An 18,902-nucleotide genomic window follows, 5' to 3' on the forward strand; every position below is an offset into this window, starting at 1 on the left:
AAAACAGAGTGTACAAGGTGTCAAAACCTGGTATTAGCATTCAAACCAAAGGACAACTGGGGCGTATATTAGGGTTCTATTCTGACACAGAGAGCAGGTTCTCAGAAGTGGTGGCCCCCTTCCCGGCTGACATCAGGGGCGGCTTTTACACTCTTTATGTGTATACGGATATCATAACACACCAGAGGGTCGGGGATAGCTATGTCCCCCTTTTGAGAAATGTACTTCTTAAAGGTAAAAGCAATGACATGGTCACAATTACTTATGACAAGCCACACTACGTACCAGTCTCAAAGACCCACTTTGACAACATCACGATCGAAGTAAAATCGGATCAGAATATCAACGTACCCTTCCGCTTCGGTAAAGTTATTGTCAAACTACATTTTCGACCCCTGAAACAGTGTGTACATTATTAAAATGGCTACCTCGAGGGGTTATGTAGATCCTAGCGCCTATGTGGATTATTACAAGATGCAAGCCGGGAACGGCTTGCCCGGTTTTGTAGGAGCCCCCACAATGTATGGAGCCGGTCTAGGAGGACTCTTTCGTGGTCTCTTTAGAATGGCCGTACCCCTGCTTAAGAGAGGCTTTGCTATAGCCAGACCCCACTTGAAATCAGCGGCTAAAAATATTGTTAGTGACGTGTTCACCAATGTTATGAACCGGGCAGCTAGCCATGAGCAGCAGGAGGGTTCGGGTCTCATGGTAATGGCGAGGAGGGGGGGTAAAAGAAGAAACAGTATGTGTCCACCAGGGCGACGAAGATCCGTGGCTAACAAAAAACGAAGAAGCTCTCATTCTCCAACATATCGTGGAAACACTCGGAGAAGGAAGCAGCACAAGAAAAAACCTGCAAAAAGAAAGTCTCAAAGAAAGACAAATAGAGCCTCAGGATACATCTTTTAAAAATGTCTTTTGTCCACAGTCTATCGGAAGAATGCGTCAAATCAGAACTGGATCTGTTTACAGTTCCATACACTCAAACGAGTATAGATAAGAGCATATATGTAGAGATACCCCCTCTTTCCGCAATTTCAGATACGGCCCCTCTGGAGTTTTTTATAGCTGGCAATGGCGAGGATTATATTGATTTGAATAACACATTTATTTTAATGAACTGTAAAGTGACTGATGAGGATGGCGATGCAATCGAGAAGACGGCCAACGCTGGGGTCATCAATTACCCGGTGGCCACCATGTTTTCACAGGTGGATGTGACCCTGGGAGATCGGCTCATTAGTCAAAGCAGCAATACTTACCCCTATAGGGCCATGATGGAGTGTATCCTTAATTATAGTGAGGAGACCCTAAGCAAACAGTTCAGCCCCGGCCTTTTCTTCAAAGACACCCCGGAAGCTATGGACGACCAGGATCCAGAGGGACTCAATAAGGGTTTGCAAAAAAGAACGGCCTTTTCAACAGAAGGGAGGACCTTTGAGCTAATGGGACATATTCATGCAGACATATTTTTCCAAGAAAAACTCATGCTCAACGGGGTAGACATTAAAATTAAAATGATCCGTAGTAAAAGTGCTTTTTGTCTGATGACCCCTGATACTGAAAAATATAAACTGACCATATTATCGGCCTCGCTGTTTGTGAAAAAAGTATCCGTCTCCCCGGCGGTTAAACTAGGACATGCGCAGGCTTTAATGACGGCAAACGCCAAGTACCCGATCGAAAGAGTCTATATGAAAGTCCACAGTATCCCCGCAGGGACACGGGTGATGAACCAGGAAAATCTGTTTCTAGGCCAGCTCCCAAAACAGGTTATTATAGGTCTCGTGGATAATGATGCATTTACCGGGGTTTACAACAAGAACCCCTTTAACTTTAAACATTATAACGCGGAATTTATAGCACTGTACGTCGATGGTGTGCAGGTTCCATCCAGACCTTTTCAACCTGACTTTGAAAACGGCAACGCGGTTCGTGAATATTACAGTCTAGTACTGGCTACGGGTCGCCATCTCAAGGATCAACCTCTGCTGATCGATCGCCGGGAATACTGCAGCGGTTACACCCTGTACGGTTTCAACCTGACCCCTGACGAAGAGTGTGGACAACATTTTTCACTGATGAAGACGGGCAATATGCGTTTGGAGATGCGTTTCAAGCAGCCTCTACCACGCACTGTAAATATGGTCGTGTATGCTGTGTTTGACAACATTATTGAGGTGAATCAGAGGAGAAACGTTCTGTATGATTATTATTAAAATGAACACCAGAGAGCTCAACCACATCATGAATGCCCTGGACGGCTCACGGAAAGTGTTTCAAGGAGTCTACGCCTGCGACCAGCTGCCTAAATTTAAGATCAAGAATTTACCTGCAATGTACATAATCAACACACACCCTAAAAATATGCCCGGAGAACATTGGCTGGCTATTTATCTAAGGGAGGACCGCCGTGGGGAATTTTTTGATTCCTATGGAAACCCCCCGGATTTCAGACCTTTCCCTCGGAAGATCAATAACTTTCTGCTCAACAACTGTCAAGAAACCATTTACAGCGGTCGTCAAGTACAAAGTCTTCAGACCTTCACTTGTGGTCAACACTGTGTGTTTTTCTTATATCATAGATCTAAAGGAAGGTCATACCCCGATATTATGTCCTTGTACAGTGAGGATTTAGGCCAAAATGATAAAAAAGTGGCAGAGTTTGTCAGGACACTGTGGACCCCCCCTTATAACACAATTACTTACGACCCTAGCCAGCCATGTATACAGATGGGGTGTTCTTGTGAGGATTTTAAAAGATGTCATGCGTGTTAAAGTGAAAAAATAATGAAAACAGCCTTTGAATCATTAGTTTTGTTTTTATTCAGCACAAATCTTATACAAAGCAGGGTTATGTTATAAATAAATGTACAACATTTGAAAATAAAAAATAAAAATAAAAAAATGGTTTGTCGGTTCCTTATTTACAGGGGAGACAAATAAAAACATGAGATTAATAAGCTTCCCAACGATGGATAGATCCTGAGGAGGGTTGCTCAACACGGTCAGAGTAATGAGATATCGGCGTCAGATCAGTCACCACCTCTTTACACAGACGGATTTTTTGTCGCGTTTCCTGGTTAGGGACTGTTGATTGGGGTATGTTCAGACAGGCCATCGCCTGTAGGAAAGCATTCCAGCCTACAGGTCGGCGACTATCGGGTACCTTATTAGTGCTAGTGACACTCTTCAACAAATCAAACATGTGTGAACCTTTGAGCAGTTGTCCTTTAAAAACAAATTCACCCTGTTCATTCCAAGTCGTTACCCGCGGTTTCTGAACCATTTTGTGCAGAATATATTCTGCATGTCTTTTGCTTCTGGCCGGCATGTTTCTCAATACATCCGTTACAACATCTCCCTCTGAACTCTCAACAGGTTCGGGCACCGCAACATCTTTATCAACCGTACCCCCCGCATCAGTCCCAGAACCATTTTCTTGAGAGGCCATGGTTAAAGTTAAAATGTTTTGATCTTTTTCACCCTGTCTAACCAGACGGAGGTAGAGCTGTAACGTGTTGCTATACATCTGGGCTTTGGAATACTGATTTAAATCGGCCCTGGCCAGTATAGCTTTCATTTCAGAGTCCAGGTTGTTTTCGGCCGTTTGTCTAATGGGCTCTGGCCCGACAACATTTTTTCTCAGTTTCTCAAGCTGCTCCTGAGGGATCAAAAACATTTTCTGAGCATATTCCATTATTAACCCACTCTGGAAGCTAGAAGACTGGTTAGGAAAGGCACGGCTATGCTCAACAGCGGTCCTATAAAACCTCCGGTTTGATTAATCTTCTTTCTTTTTCTTTTAATAGAATACTTCTTATTAGCGATGATCTTGATAACCGCTTTTTGTTTTTTGAGTTTAGAATGTTGAGAAGGGGTTAGGGGTATATTACCGCGTAAGATGTTAAAAGCTATTTCACACAGGGTCTCGATCAAATCCGAGGGGGCCCCTGCCAGCACAGCTTTCCTATGGCACGGGCTCCCCTCAAATAACATTTGCAAAAGCGGCAGATTTCTTTTAATCCGAACAGACATTCTTATTTATTTCCTTTTCTTTAGCACATACACTGCCGGCCAATCGGGCGGGCACAAACCTGTTCTGAGGCGAAAGTCTTCTGGGGTTTGTGCTTTTAAGTCCACAATCAAGTACCCGTAGGGTTTTTTGGTGGCATCCTCAAATGCCTCCAAAAAGAATTTGGTCTGGTTAGGGTACATTTGACGAGCCAAGACGGTGACCTGTAGTTTATCTCTGGGGTTTTTAAAAAGAATTATATAATTGGCATTTAAATTAATAGTGCGGCTTTTTTTACCTTGAAAAAATAGATTTTGAACTAAATAAATAATACTTAAATTCCTATGATGAGTGTACTTTGTGAAAGCTTTTTCCACTTCACTGTTGTCACCGGCCTGCTCCATCAGGTCATCAAGGATCACTAGATTAGTTTGTCCGGGCGGGAACAGGTCATCGTCACACAACGAGGCGGGGAGACCTTGCACAAATTTCAGATTATTTTTTTTTGATGCCAAATCATCGTAGAGAGGTTGCCAGCAAGAGTAACACCACACTATGTTGTCAAGAGCTTGGGACACGGTTGCGTCCACATCTTCTATGATGTTCTTTATAAGATAGCTCTTACCCGAATTGGAGGGACCGGCTATAATACAGGAGAAAGGGTGTTGAAGTCTGTTATCAAAACCACCGCTAATATCCATAAGGCAGAGTGGTATAATCAGTCTTCAACACTCTTTTATTGTACACCACCCTGAACCGTTTGTTTAGTGATCTATTTTCCAATGTGTACCCCTTTTTATTGCGATAGATCTGATTTCCGGCTGTAATAATCTCGCGAGGAGGCGCGTCTTTCTCGGTTACAAAACTTTGTACCAGGGTCGTCAGAGACTTGATGTTAATGAGCTTGTTGTTACAATGGTTCAGAGTGAAACCCTTAACTTTCATACAGGTCTTACCCGCAGCCGTTCTGTATGCGTAAGTCTTAGGACCCCCTGAAACAAACTCAACTATGTGGTCCTGAGGATCTAGCTCACTCGTTAACTCCCCAAGGTAGTCCCCGAGGGGAGGGACCCAATCCCCTGGCCTGGTGACAAAGATTACAGAGTCAGTATCATGATAGAGCGTGCGTTCCTGCAGCTGATCCATTAAGTTGTACAGTTCAAGCCGGGCGTAAGCCGTGGTAAAAACCGCTATGAAAACATTAACGTTTGCCTGTTTGGTGGGGAAATCTTTAGGGGCCCTCCACTGGACCTGTGCCACGTGGTCATTTAAGAATTGAAAGTGTGATACTGCATGTTGTTTGGAAAACATAAATTCTATAAACTGTTCAGGGGTTTTAATCAAGGTTGTGTTTAGACGGTTATTTCTTTCCCCAAACTTACCCCACAGACTGTTTAAAATCAGTTTGGACATTTGTCTCTTGGCGGGGTTTACAGTTATGTTCCCCGGCTCTAGACGGATCCCTTCCTTTTCAAAATATTGCTGAACGTACCGCTCTTTGGCAGCGGAGTCAACACACCATGAGGGATAGCCCGATGCCTCCTGTTTCCCTTTCAGATGGGTCATAATGTACTCAGCAAAAAGAGTATCAGATTTTTCAGAAAAATGCCAAACCTCATACACCTTACCGACTCTGTAACCTTTCTCCACCGCCTTGTCAAGCTCAATGCTACACCAGACACCCGTCAGCGCTCTCTCGTCATCACTGTGCAGACAAGAGGTATTTTGATTTTCAGTTTCCACACACGTTCTACACAGAGGGAACATCAATTTTCCCGAACACCTGTAAGGCAACACGGGTAAGAACAGCTCGCGAGGAGGGTACATGCTGACTTTGATCAAACCAAAGTACTGTCCGATTTCGAGAAAGTCACGATAAACAATGGTTGGATGCCCCACCGGGTACATTTTGGTCTTGTTGACATAAGGGTACAGACTGGTGAAATCATAGTAATCTACTCTCTCACCCTCCTTTACCTCATAATGTAAACAGAGGGCGTTGGTACGACCCCCAAATAACGCATCCCTGGGCTCTAGACGTTCAGGAAAGTCCAAGGTTTCCATAAACCGTTGTACCCCCACATCCTGTTGCTTCAGGGTCGTCCACGCGTGTTCCCAAATCACCAGTACATTCAAACCATAGGTGTTTTTTAAAGTTTCAATTCGTTCCTGGAAATCATAGTACATATCACCGCAGAGTTTTTGTGTTACGGGGTTAAAGGTGTTTGGGTCGAAGCACTGAGGACAGCCCTGGTAAATACAACCAGCAAACTCATAAGCGGTACGCCGCCCGGACACGTCGCTAAAACCGTCTAAGTAGTAAGGACCCATTTTGACTTCCCCTTGATTTAAAGCATGTCTGATGAAGATGTTATCCCGGGCACTCCGATATTCCAGCCACTGTATGGAGACAGTCGAAAAGTTCTTTTGTCTAGCACGATAGTTGTCAGAAGTGGTGACCGCTATAGTGTTTTTCTGCAAGAAATTGGATCGATACATTTTCATGCAGAGAGACGCTATGGTCACACTTTGCAAAGGGTCGAGACCCGACGTGTTGATAACCTCGGCGCGGAAACGCAAACAGGCTTCTTTAAGGATCACCACATCATTTTTACAATAAGCGGCCATCTCTTCTCGGAAAACCAAAAACACCACCCTTAACCGTATTGTACCATTTAAAGAATTCCTCCCTCTCATGAGACATCATAGTATCAACCCCATAATAAGAGGCGGGCGGGTAGGACCCTCGATAATTTTGAGTGTCCTTAGTATTAAAAAAATGGCAGAACCAACCTTTCTTCTGAGCCTCAAAACCCAGAGCTTTAGGCAAAGCGCTCAATTTCATGGGGAGGAAATTTAACGAGTCTATGTAACGTTGGTTGAAAACCTCGTCGGTGAAACACATGATCTTGCTACCCTGAGCTATTATTTTTGGGGTCACCCCATTTTCCACCAGATACTTCATCAATATGTAAGAATCATAACCCTTAGCATTGTGGGCAATAAATGTGTAATTGAGGTATTTTGGACTAGCTAGCTGACCACTCACAATCCAACATGTCAATACAGTGTATATAATTAGCAACATGGACCCCGTTTTCTTGCCGGCATTCAAAATCAAAAAAGACATACCGGTTGTGCGGCGGCTCCTTTTTAACCGGCTGAATAAAGCACTGGTGTTCAGACCCCGGGGTTAAATCCGCATTACAGATCCTACATCTCGGTTCCAGACATTTGTGTGGTTTAACCTCATGAAAACGGTACTGGAGGCAACACTGCGGGCAATATTTAGTTTGATCACAATAACTCCGTTTTTTAACCCCCTCAGCAGCGGCCCTCTGCACCTTATGTTCGGAAAAACAGAACGCGGAGAGACAAATCCTTAAGCAATCTTTACATCGAATGGTAGGGGCCAAACCCTTACGACATTGCGGATTGAAACAGACGTTACAGTAACCGTCACAGCGGTGCTTAAGCTTATCATTGAAGGCCTTATAACACCAATGACAAACATACGAACAACCCAAAAAAGCCGTCAAACTCTTTATTCCAAAGTAATGACTATCACTTAGGAAGAGAAACAGTGTCTGTGTATGGGTTTCAGGATGTGTCTGACATTTCACAAATACTTCCTTTACCTCACAACGGTACCACACAACAATTTTTAAAGACAACAACTCCTCAAACATGGCAATGTCTGAAAAGGCAACCATCTGTTGAGAGTTTAAGCCGGCCCTCTGATGAAGCATTAAAGCCTCTTGCATAGCTTGGGGTTCAGGCATGTCGGGGGTGAGTAGTTTTATTAAACTGTAAGCAAAACAGAGCTTATTGTCACCATTGGAACTCACCACTAATTGCCTGAGCTTGTTCCTAATTATGTCGTTCTTCAAGCATTTCGACAGTCTTCTAAGCGCCACACCCTCAGGGTTACGAAACACATTCATTACCAGAGACAGACTTTCATCAGCTAAGATGGATGCGTTACTTTGCAATAACGCTTCGATTTTAGCCAGAAATTCATCAACATCTAAATTATCTCCACTCAGCATTACAGATAGGTTGCTAAACAAATCATCCCCTCTGAGTTCTAACTGTACAACATCTCGAGGTCTGACCCTTTCAGCAACCTGTTCAAGCATGTTTTGCAAGGCCTCGTGTATGTTGACAAATATTTCTGCATAATTGTCACAATTTAAAAGTTCTGCAAAATTAAAACGCTGAATCATTTCAAAATTGTTATAGGCCGGTCTATCTATAATCACGGGATCACTGGTACTCTTGGACACATCATCATTTTGAACAAAGCCTTCAACCCCTACATTCTCACAGAGCATGTCATCCACAGCCTTATCAGTCTCAGAACCCTCCACATTCCGAACACCCCCACCGCTGACATCTACAAAACCCCCTTTTTGAGGAGGCTCATTTAAAGCCTGTAAAAGTCCTTCAAAGATATCCACCCGGTTAATGTCAAGACCCTCCTCTATAGTGACGGCTGCTTCTGCCGCCGTACTGTGTTCTAATGGTCTCAAATCATTTATAATAGGGGCAGAATTTGGTCGGGGTAGCGTCTCCAAAGCCTCCACCATTTCAAACAAATCGGGGTGAACTAGGGGTTGAACCTCTATAAGCGCTACCGTTGGGAGGTGGTTATTTAGATCATTGACCATCTGTAACAGGTCGGGGTTCACCGGTAAGTCTGGTAATTCACATTCTATCGGTGGTGATTGGGGGTTATTTAAATCATTTATCATTTGTAATAGTTCCTGGTTCATTGGGACATCAGAGGAGTTCACAACAGGGCCGGGGGTGTTCTCTCGGGAAGGTCTTTTTGGGGCCCTAACTTGTTCATAATCCTTTAGTTTGTGAGTTCTTTTACCAAGTCCGGACATTTTTTTTTATTTTTTATTTTTCCAACAACCCACAATAGTAAGGCGTTTTGTATCTATTAAAACATTAAATACGGTACAATTCGTTAGTAAGGGTATTAATAAGGGTGTTTTGACTCTCTATCACAAGGTTTTGCCCCACTAACACAAGTCTTTGATTTAGTAACAAGGTATGTAGCAACTCATGCCGACCTTCAGGAAGTAGCTCCGGGGGATGGTGTCCTGGCTCAGCTGCAAAGGATGGTCGCTCCGGTAAATCTCGGTCGAAGGAGGCAGGGAGCGAGCGTATACTCACGGACGGAGACCAAGAAGGCCTTTGCGGTGACACCCTGGCCAATCGCGGTGTACTGTTCAGCGTTTCTGTAGCCAAGAAACGGGGCTGGGGGGACGATGTTGAAACCAGTCCGTCGTTGGGTGGTGTGTCAACCCTGACTGACGGCGACCCCTGAGGTTGTTGGTTGCCTGTATTTGTTCCGCCCGACAATGCGGCGGGCTGAATCTGGATTGTTGAATTACCCCCAGAAGGCTGTGGCCTGAGTAGATGTTGGGGGGTCTCCAAGACCACCGTGGGGGATCCTCTCGGTGATCTCTCCGGGGAAGATGTTTGATCCCACTTAGACGGGGTAATTGTCCTCAATAGCTCATCCACAGAATGACTATCCCAAGAGTCTTGGGAAGAATAAAAATATACATTACATTTACATCTTTAAACGGCGACAGAAATCAAACTTAAAACAACATGTCCAGGACCTTCAAAACCTTTAGCTTTTTTAGACCTTTGAAAATAGGCTTAGACATTCACTACAACGCCTTATTATTTACAGACAATATATTTATTAGGACTTGATAATAAATGTAAAACAGAGAAGCCTCTGTAAATAAACTGTTTCTTAAATGTAATATTGTTAATAAAACACTTTTTATACACACACACACCACATTTCATTTTTAAACGAACCTTCCAAGTGTAAACGCTTCCTGATCCCGGGACTTCCTGTTTCACAAACGTTTTCACGATCTGTTTAAATATTAAATACAATGAACACCTTCAAGCCTTTTCCTACAGCCACTTTAAAACAGAAGTATAATTGCGGGAGATAAGCCAAACAACTTACTAAAACCTTTCGGACAGCTTTACTTCCTAACCAGACGGTCGGGCAATCGGTCATTTCTAAACACATGCCCCAGAAACAAGCCTAGACCTGTCCGGACTTCTAAAGATCTTTCCCAGAACCCCCAAGACCTACAGGAAATGGACACCCCTCGCTTAAATATTAGCCCTCAACGGGCAAACAAAACCCTTTTAAAAACATTAAAGTTTGAAAGATCTTACTTACCTCCAAAGAATAATCGTTTCTTATGTTTTTCAGCTGATTTAGCTTTTTGCACTTCTGTGAAGGTAAGAGACATGTTTAACCTTTAACCACCCCTCTTTATAAAAAGCTTTAACCTCTTACAAGCGGCAGATATATACTCACCGCTATCAGATACAGGGGCTGACGGCCTTTCAGATTCTTGAAAGGTTACGGTTCTCGAAGGTAAAACGAAACAATCCCTCGATGTGGAAGGCCTTTCGTTGTCTCGAACCACGTTTCTTAATACTGTTAGAAAGGATATTTTTTTAAATTAACAAAACGGGCCTCAAACATCTTACCGAAACGTTATACAAACAAACAGGGGTTTAGTTCTTACCCGGTCGGCAGACAGCCTGTCTAGGGACAACCACTTCTCTTGGTTGATCCTCGGAGACATTAATCACAGGCCTTTCGATAGTTTCTGTGTAATTAAAGAGACCGCCATTAATATATATTAAAACGTTTTCATAACTCTATTGAGCCGCTTCAAAACACAACCACACACCCATACATAAGAACCCTTGAGCGCAAACACAAAAATCTTACCGTCGTTGTTCCAGATGATCTCCTCAGCGTTGGGAATTAACTCCTGTTGACTGGCTGAAAAATAATTTTACAGAACTTAAAACAGATGTTATAACCTTATTTACAATACATGCCCACGCTCTGAGTCAATGAAAATAATCTGAAGACTTACCTAAAAACTCGTTTAAATCGAAGTCGTTGATGTTGTTTCCGGACATTGTTGATCTTTAGGCTTAAATCGAAAGGTCAGTATGAGTCTGTCGAGCTGAAGACCAGACCTTCATACTTATACTGATGGCCGGATGCCGGATCTGCTTGTAAGGCATTGTTCTGGGCTGGCCTTTGTGCCGTCCTGTTATCAATTAACATATCAAAACCAACCAATAAAATGACCCTGCATCAATTTCAAATAGAAACCAAGATGGCGACGATCTCTCTCCTCTCTACTCTAAACTTTTATTAGAACCTTTTGGTCTCTCAAAAAAACATTTTTAAGCATCAAGACCTATAGTCAATAAACACTAAGAATATTTCAGGCCTTTATACGCGCTAAAAAACAACCTGAGCCAAGAAAATAACTATAAAGATCTAAAATAAGTAGCGCTTTTACAGTGATTTTTTTTTTTTTTTTTTTTTTTTTAATAGCGATGCTTTGTTTGGTATTAAACAAGTCACAAACTACTCAGAACAGCGTTTATCCCCACAAAAGAGATATTTGGGTTTATTTTACAAAGCTTATAAATTATATAGTTTAAAAGTATTCTGAATGTTTTGAGACCACACGCCATGCCTACGTTTGTCTGAGCCCACCCCCGTCCCCCGTGGTGTGAGTGATTTAGCCTTGAGTGTTGTGATCTATTTAGCATTGAGTGATCAGTTGTTTTTATTTTTTAAATGATTCCTTATCATCAGGGATTGAGCCTGCTAAAATACCTTAAAAACATATCCTTATCTTAAGTCTAACTCTTATGAGCTTTAAGACCCTAGAATGTATTTAAGTAAAACGAATGAACACATTATGTGTGAGATAAAATATAACCACAGCTTTTTTTTTTTTTTTTTTTTTTTTTTTTTTTTTTTACAAATACAATTAACCTATACCCACAAACACCCACACACACACACACCCTCTTTTTTTTAATTTTATTTTTAATTAAATTTGAGGGGAGAGACAGAGCCATATACATTGGGGTTAACATAAGTACCCTATGCATAACAGGAATTGTTAGGACCTGTGACCATTACAGACAACAGAACTTGTTGATCTTATAAAATGATTGGGCGAGAGAGAGAGATATAGAGACAGACAGAGACAGAGCCAGTGTGAATATGATAAACGCACTATTCAAAATGGCATTGTTAAGACCTGGGACCATTACAGACAACAGAACTTGTTGATCTTATAAAATGCTTGGGCGAGAGAGACAGAGAGAGAGAGACAGACAGAGACAGAGACAGAGACAGTGTGAATATGATAAACGCACTATTCAAAATGGCATTGTTAAGACCTGGGCCCCTTACATGTATATTTAAAAAAGACCCCCAACCGCTACAGGAAGAGCCGACCCATTCACACTCTACAGTTGACCAACAAGAACAACCGGTTATGGGGGGCCTTGTTGTTCAGGGTTTTAGGGGTGTACACTTTCTGACGGATATGACGTAGGAATAATTAAGGAAATAACTCTAAAATCACGCCCCCCGATTATGACGTAGGAATATTAATAAGCTTAGGGCATACGTCATAACAAAATAGGCCGCGCCCAAAAAAACCTACTATCTACTCACATCAGTCATTCCGCCCTGGGCCGGCCCTGACCAATTTGATGCCCTAGGCAAGATTTTAGCTGGTCCCCTTGCATCGCAGCCAATTCCACCACCGATCATTGTGTTCATACACTTACACAGAAACTGCATAGCTTCATGTCTTAGATTTTCTTTATGTTTGAAACAAGAAAAAAACACACAAAATAAAAACAGTATGCAAGAAACAAGTGACAAAACGAATTATGAATACAATATAAATAAGTATTGCACGAAAAAACTATATTACCGACACCATAGTGCAAGATGCATAATGTAGCAGTGTTCTACAGCCTTACCGCCTTGCCTTTCTTGCAGCAAACAAGTGACATAAAACGAATTATAAATAAGTGGATGTTTCCTGCAGCACACTTGAAAGAAAAGATATATTTCTCAGAATTATGTTATAGGTAATGGAGGTTGATGAAAGAGTTAAATAGCTGATCGATCAAAAGGTGTGATCGTTGTGGGGCATCGGTAAGAATGCACAATTCTCATTCATTCCAAACAGTGTCCCTTTACTGCATCACTAGCATTTGGTATTTGTTTTGTGTGTTTTTGATTGCTTTTTGTTTTGTTTTATTAATTCACTTTAAACCTCTTATATTATCACATTATTCCCATTAAAATCACGTTTGTTTACTTTGAATGTCCCGCCCCACTTCACGGAAATGCACGAGTTTTATTTACGATTGATTGATTTAAATATACACATGGCTAATCACGCATTCATGAGAGTACCCGCTTATTCGCCAGGTTCTACGAAATTCAATAATTGACCATGAGGAGCACCTGTTAGGCTGGAGATAAAATGCTCCCGGGGTGGAGCTGGGGGGGACGGGATTGCAGAGCAACGGGAACGAAACGTGGAGCCAAAGGCGAACGAAGGACTTGATGGACAAGTAACGGAAAGGGCTAAGAGACCCAGAGGAGAGCTGAGGCGACCTCTGCAACGCTAGCGAGAGTATCCAGAGAAGGGATAGCGTACAGGCTTTTTGAACTACAGTAGTGTTTCAAAGGATAACAACAAACAACCTGTTTTTTTTTTTTTTTACTCGGCCATTGTTTTCTTGGACTGTACATGGACATTGTAATTTCTTTGTATTGCCAAACCCGGACCAGAGCAGAAGCTGAATTTTTGTCGGAGCCCCTCATTACTTTGTACTAGGACACGTGGACTATTGCCTGCCCCATTCCAGCTCCTGGTGCTGCCGGAGGAGACCAACAGAACCCTCCACGAATGCATTTTTTAGTTTGAACTTTTGTCTTTTTAACATAAAGAGGAAGTCTGATGGATTTTATATTAGAGATTTGTAATCCAGTTAATTGTATACCTGTCTTGTGTGGTCTGTGGTGTGCTCCTGGCTTGAGATTCCCCAATTTAAATAACCTAAATCGAAGGGAGAATTGAGAGGTAGTAAATGCAAAATGGGCATATTTGGGCAATCGACAACCTCCCAATGGGTCCTAGCGGCTGTAGACAACCGCTAGGTGGTGTAGTCGTGCTTCCATAAGTTTTACCCCCCAGTGGTACTGTATAACTTCCACTCTGTGACACATCCTAGATTTTAATAGCGACAAGATGTGAAGTCATAGTGAAGAGCTTGGGAAGGTGCGGTCACGCCTGCTTCATCAATGACGGGAGCTTTTTTGGAGACGGGAGGCAGTCACATTACCTTCCTGAGAGCAGTAACTGCCGAACCAACACACATTACTTGTGTGTGCCAAATACTTCTGTTTTATTAGTACTTAATTTTTCAGCACCAGTATTTAACTTTTCAGATTGTTGGAAAAAAACTGTACAGGTATTCCCTGCTAACACACAACATTGCCAATAACATTGTAGCAATATAATTTATATTGCTACAGCATTGAGGCAATGTGCTAGCAGGGTTGTTGTACTTTGGAATCGATTCATGCTTCACGATTGGTTAATTGCCTATTTTTTTTTTGCCTTCATAAACAATTCGTGGATCGACTTTGCTCCCTTTTTCTTGGGATTGTGCGTCTTGTAGGCAGTCCATAGGTTGTCCCTATATTAATTTATTCATGAAATTCCAACCGAAATAGCGACAGTTCTACAGCTATTTCAAACCGGAAGTTTGAATCGCTCCTGATTTCAGGAAAAAGTTCTTCATTTACACCGTCTCGTTCTGTCCGTCCCTCCCCTCCTCAGCCTTGGATCTCTTCTGTTCTCCGCTCAACCTGATCCAGTCTGCGCACCACTGAGCACAAGTGGAAGAGATCCAAACTCCCAGCGACCCTCGCACTCTACCACTCTCTACTGCCCACATTCCCCTCCTCGCTCACCTCAGTCTTACTTCCAGTCATTCTTTGAATCCACTGTCCACAACCCCTGCAAGCTTTACTCCACCTTCTCTCTCATCTCCCCCCTCCTCCCTCATCTCATCTCACCTCATCATTTTGCCTCATTCTTCTACAAGATCACAGACATCCACAAGCTCTTCAACAGTCTCCTCTCCACTCCCACCCTGCCCAAGTCTCCCACCGATCAAGCTTCCATTTCTTCATTCTCTCCTCTCTCAGACTCTGAACTTTCCTCTCTCCTCCTAGGTCACAAACCCATAATATGTCCCCTGGACCCTCTCTCTACTCGCCTCCTGCAAGCGTCTGCTCCATTTCAACTCCCCTTCTTCTCCTCCCTCCTCAACTCCTCACTCCTCTCTGGCTGTTTCCCCTCTTGCATTTAAACAAGCTGCGGTCATCCCACTCCTCAAGAAACCTACCCTTGACCCCACCTCTCCTCAGAGGCACCTGTCTCTGCCCTGTCGCCCTACTCCCCTTCCTCTCAAAGACCCTCGAGCGTGCGGTCCACTGTCAGCTCTCTGCATTCCTTTCCCATCTCTCACTTCTTGATCCTCTGCAATCCGCCTTCCAAACACCGCTCACACCACTGAGACTGCTGTCCTGGCAGTCACTGACTCCCTCAACTGTGCTCGGGCAGCCTCCCTCTCCTCAATCCTCATCCTCCTTGGTCTCTCCGCAACATTTGACACCGTCGATCACTCCATCCTCCTCTCCTGCCTCGCTGACCTTGGAATCTCTGGGACTGCTCTCACTTGTTTCTCCTCCTACCTCAACGACCTGACCTATCAAGTGGCGAGCTTCCTCATCCACCCCTCAACCTCTCCTCACAGGCATAACCCCCGGGTTTAGCTATCCTCCCGATGGGTCACATTTCGGTAACTACCTTTTTTACTTTCATGGGGCCCTGAAATCCTCGCTGCGCCCCTGGTCATGAAAGCTGTAATGTCTGGTATCAAAATACATTACTGGCTTTCGGCTTACACACGTCATTTCAACCCACTTGCTCAAGCAGACCGAGTAAACGTTTACTCGAGGTATACGGTCACACAGAAGGAGCATCCCAAGAACACCAGTAAATGGCGTAGAAATTTTGAAAACATGCACAATTTTCCACGATCTAAGCCCACAGTTTACGTGCAAAATCTAATGTCTGAGATGATGGTATCCATGTAACATTCCCGAAATGGACGCATTTTAAAAGTGCAAGGTAACGGTCTGGTCCATTTATTGTGGGTTTCAAGGTAAAGTACATTGCTGATGGACGTTTCATGGTTAATGCGGATCAGTGGTTTCCTTTATCATTATGCTCTCTAAATTGTTGTGGGTCTGTTGTACACTGTTCAGTACTGTACATCGTGTTTTAATCCTAACTTGATAAAACACTTCGATTCATGGCTTTGTAGCCCCACCAGTGACGTAAAAAACCACTCGGTAAGATCATTAAAACAAAGTATTAAACAAGGCGCAATGCACAAGACAGTCCTTTGCCCTGTGCAGTGCTGCGGGTAAACAACTCGTCTCTAGTGCAATAAACTAAGACCATGTAAACCCGAGAGGGAGAGGGGCATTTAATCTGTGACTCGAGCATATTGTCTCCAGTGAGGTCAATACACGCGTCAGGGATATGTATGCTAAATGTAATGTAAATATGATGGATATAATGTATATTGTGGTGGAGTTTATAAAGATAATGTCAGGGGAACTTTAGTGATGTTCTGTGTTTTCTAAATTCCAAGCAGTGGGACTTTAAGTCATAACTTTGTGAGGAATTTACATGTCTTTATAAATTATATATCATTATAAAGTAATAATCCAGCTCACTTTGCTAGCTAGCCTACTGCCAGTTGCCATCCAAATGATGATAATGATCAGCTAGTAGTTAAGTACTGCAGTAGTTTGCCAGTTGTCAGCTAATGATTTTTGATAGAATTGTATTATTTAAATTCAGTTTTTTGTGCACTATAGTATTTTCAGTATTGAGTATTTTTGGTGTGGATGTTATTTTACCTAAACAGTTTATTAGTTATTGCTCTGATTTCAATATGCATAGTGCACTATTTACATTTGTATTGATTATTACATCAATTTCTTCAACAAGTACAGTGTATGTTAAAGTGCAATACATGTTCTGTGATGTGCATTATTTAAATGTTTGTGTTTATTTTAGTTTTAACTAAACATTCTCTATACGCCATAAACATGGGCACCACTAAAATTTTTTTCATCGAGAGGGGGGATGGTTCTGGGGCTACTATCAAATCTCGCATATGGCCCCCAAATGGCTAGGGCCGGCTCTGGACATCACACATTACATAGGATGGGACTGACGTTGGATGCGACTTTTCGTGACTTAAATCAAGTAACAAGTTACTAGTACACACATAGCCTCTAAGTGTACTGAGTAATGATACTCTCTCTTTCGTTCATTCGTTCCTTAGTATAATTACCTTTAGTAGTAGTAGTACTGGCCACTACTCGGAAGGTAGCGATGCGCACCAATAGATCACGAAAGCTTTCTCATAGTTTTGTGTTTTAGATAATGGTTCAATACGGACTCAATCCCCTTTCATGGACATGGCAGGGAACTTGCAGTTAGAACTAAGGAGTCTAATAAGACTTGGTGGTACGCAGAACTGAAGTGCCAAGTGACAGGCTATCACTTTCATTGCACACCGCATTGTCTTCTCGCAGGGAGCGAATTGGGGAAATGTTGGATTTACGGCATCATGTAGAAAGACAGAATGGTTTAGTTACAGAAAAAGATAAAAAAAAGATAGTGACCTTTCTTACTAGCTGAACTAACCTGCATAAAATTAAGAAGATACAGACATTTTCATGCAATTATTTCAAGTTACAGTCTGCTGCTCAGACACAGTTTGGCGCACAGATGCAACTATCATCAACTCAATTATAAACATATATCTAGAGAGACAGAGAGACAGACATGGACTACATATCGTGCACATTGTATGAAATCATGCTGGTATATGTAGGCTTGTAGATGATTGTTAAGAGGCCTATTTGGAAACATACGAAATGAGATATTACCATAATGAAGTCATGATACATGAAGGAAATGTTTTTCATGTTGGCAAAAGTACCCTGTCAAAATGAAAATGAATGAGAGAAGACTAAAACAAAGGGCTCGTCCGGGATTTGAACCCTTTGAATCATACCCCTAGACCAACGAGCCACATAGCACAGGTTTCTGTGAAAACTAGTTAACATCGGTGCCACGTAGAGAGTTGTGCGCTCCTCTATTTGAACACTTTCTCCTTCAAACATTGCATGAGTGTCTGACTGCCGCCATCTAGCGGTGCTGACTGACCGATGGCTCGGGTATCTTGGATGTTGTTAAATGACATAACTGTCCGCCCAAGACACTGATGAACAAGGGTCATAGTTTTCCCTTGTAATAATAACAACAATAGTAATTGGAGTGAATGGAAGTGGCATTTCTATTTCACTTTACTTTAGCCGTCATCGTCGCCAACATTGTTGTTGGTGAGCATGGAGAGGAGTGTATTAGCTTTTAAAGTATATTCAAGCAAAGAACACGTCAAATAAATGTAATACCGAATACTTTTGCACGCAAGTGCACATGTATGTTACAGCGCTACTGGGAGCACGGCCCACGTCAAGCAAGAGGGCGCAGTAAAGGTCTGCGAGTCAAGTGTGATGTGGGTATCCTGCAGCAGGGAGAGGAACCTTTGTTTTTCTACAGACGAAGCTGGTGCTGTGGGATACTAGTGTAAGGCCATTTATTCGTCATCTGTTCATGCGCAACGGTTCACCAGAAGTGTGTTAGTGAAAACAGCGGTAAGTGCAGGCTTAGTAGGGTCGCAATAGCTTGAATGGTGTCGAACTCCCCCGAAGCATCACAAGTGTGATGGCGGAAGCCTAGAAAGAAAACGTTGCGTTGGCCGGGAATCGAACCCGGGTCAACTGCTTGGAAGGCAGCTATGCTCACCACTATACCACCAACGC

At 42.7% G+C, this 18,902-nt stretch overlaps 1 non-coding gene across 1 annotated transcript; it reads right to left on the reverse strand.

Annotated features, from left to right (window-relative positions):
• Positions 1-18,830: 18,830 nt before the first annotated feature.
• Positions 18,831-18,902, reverse strand: trnag-ucc (transfer RNA glycine (anticodon UCC)). Its single transcript has one exon. It is a non-coding gene; the product is annotated as a tRNA-Gly (tRNA).

The sequence above is a fragment of the Amia ocellicauda genome, chromosome 19 (genome assembly GCF_036373705.1).
Source record: "Amia ocellicauda isolate fAmiCal2 chromosome 19, fAmiCal2.hap1, whole genome shotgun sequence".
Lineage (NCBI taxonomy): Eukaryota > Metazoa > Chordata > Actinopteri > Amiiformes > Amiidae > Amia > Amia ocellicauda.